Source organism: Carlito syrichta, unplaced genomic scaffold, assembly GCF_000164805.1.
Source record: "Carlito syrichta isolate Samal-C Ts95f unplaced genomic scaffold, Tarsius_syrichta-2.0.1 Scaffold274003, whole genome shotgun sequence".
NCBI classification, from domain to species: domain Eukaryota; kingdom Metazoa; phylum Chordata; class Mammalia; order Primates; family Tarsiidae; genus Carlito; species Carlito syrichta.
The window spans coordinates 1-2,047 of record NW_007218099.1 but is presented as its reverse complement, the minus strand read 5'-3'; the positions used below and the strand labels follow the sequence as shown (position 1 = coordinate 2,047).

Here is a 2,047-nt window from a genome sequence, read left to right as displayed (position 1 = left end):
AAGTCAGTAAGCAGAAAGCACCTTCTTCCTGGAGAAGGATCAAGTCCTCAAAAGGTAGGAAATGTCAAAGTGTCACTTCATTGTCATTAAAAAAAAAACCCCAACAAACAAACCCCCCAGAACCAAAAACCACCCCGACCAAAAGACCCCGAGTTCACAAATCGCTGTAAACAAACCCAGATGCAGGATCAGTCAACCCTTCTCAGTGGCAGTCGTAGCTGATGGCAGTCACTGCGGCATTAATCCTCGAGGCGGGAGCTGGCAGGAGTGGGCGCCTGGGCGGGGCCGCTGGGCTGTACGCATGATATGTACGTGTGGCTGCAGACCTGGGAGGCCATCCTCAGGAGGGTTGGCCTTTCTGGTGTCCTGGTGTTCTCCCTGACCCAGGAGGACACAAGCCCCTTTCGGCCCCGTGAGCTGACAGGAGGAACAGTGTCTTTCACTGGAGTTTTTAAAACATTCTCTGAAGACAAAAACTCTTCTGCACTGGCAGCGGGGACGGAGCTCTCAGAGGGCCCCTGGGACGGCCACCTGTCCACTAGTCCATCTGCCTGGTGCTCAGCGGTTGAGTGAGGCCCCACAAGAGCCACTCGGTGTAGGAGGGAAGGACAGCCCTTGGCTCGCCCCTTCACATTTGTTTTCCTGGAAGTGTCTCTTGGCTCCTGCCCGGTCACCTTCCCAGAGGGAGCTGGAGAGAAACTGCTCTTGGTCTCCGACGGGACACATCGCACGGATCTCCCAAGCCCTTTCTCTTCCCCAAGAACAGCCATCGCTTTCCTCATGAGAATCCTCTTTAAAAAATATTCCTTGTGTTTCCCGCCCCCTCCCAGGTCTGTTTTCTCATCCCCGGTTCCCTTTGTTTCCGTCTTTGAGTTGCATGTGTTCTCGGTGACGTCTCGTGGCTGGAGCACGGCTTGGTTCTTCCTGCTGCCCCTGGCCTCCTGGCGGGTGGCTGACCCTGCAGTGGACGGAGCACCAGGATGGCCGGCGGCAGGGGTGGAGGGGGCGGGGCCTGGAGGAAGAGGTGAGCAGAGGCAGGCGAACGTCAAACCTCCACAGACTGAATCTGGTTCATCTGTGCCCGCATCACCTGGATACTGTTCAGGATTTTTTTCTGGTGGCCAGCCAAAGTGACCCCAACCCGGAGAATGTCCCTTTGGGAGAGAAGCACGTGTGTTAGGGAGCTGTGGGGGCGCAGGGGGCTCCATGCCTGGTAGAGAGCCGCCCGGGCTTCCCCAGGGGCTTGGTGCTGAGGATAGCAAGGGCTGGAGGGGTGGGTGGGGGAGTAGGCAGGCGGCTGCAGCCGGAGTGACTATGGTGGAAGAGCACTTGACTGGGAGTCAGGGTGCCTAGCTGTGGGGAAGGGAAAGACAAATTGCAGATACAAAGCACCTACTGCCTTTATTTCTCCTTCAACCTTCCTACCCACTTTACAGATGAGAAAACCGAGGCTGAGGGAGGCGCTGGGATTTGCCCAAGGTCATGCAGCTGGTGGGTGGCAGTAAGGCCTGGGTATCAGGCCGGATGTGACCCCACAGTTGGCCACCTTGCCCCGGGTCCCCCACATCCCCACTGGGACACTATTCCTCGCCCGCCAGCGTGCCTCACTTGGCTGAGGGAGTGCGTGGGGCAGACGGGCGAGCTCACTGTGGCGGGCACTTACTCCATCATCATCTGAGACACGATGTCAAAGGACGTGAAACCGGCGCTGGCGAAGCTCTCCTTGTACTGCCCCATCTTGATGGCCTCCAGCCACTCGTCCACCGTGTTAAAGCTGGTGTAGTCGGGGATCGTTCGGTCCAGCAACGGCAGGTTGATGCTGGGGGTGGGGGTGGGTGAGACGGTCAGGGGATGGCTTGTAGGGCGTGGGAGGGTGAGTATGAGAGTGGATGCGCCTTTGAGTCATGTGTGCCCGTGCACATGTGTATCCATGTATGTGAGCCTCGTGAGTGTGTGGATATGTATCTGCATGCCCGTGGGCATGAGCTTGAACCTGTGTAAACACACATGTGTACATGCATAAGCATGGGAGAGTGAGTCTGCAGGA

General features: G+C 57.5%; 1 long non-coding RNA gene across 1 annotated transcript; it reads right to left on the bottom strand.

The window, feature by feature from the left end:
• Positions 1 to 850: 850 nt before the first annotated feature.
• Positions 851 to 1,832, bottom strand: LOC103254245. Its single transcript, XR_503947.1, has 2 exons — positions 1,664 to 1,832; positions 851 to 1,154 (listed from the first exon to the last, which is right to left on the bottom strand). It is a non-coding gene; the product is annotated as an uncharacterized LOC103254245 (long non-coding RNA).
• Positions 1,833 to 2,047: the final 215 nt, after the last annotated feature.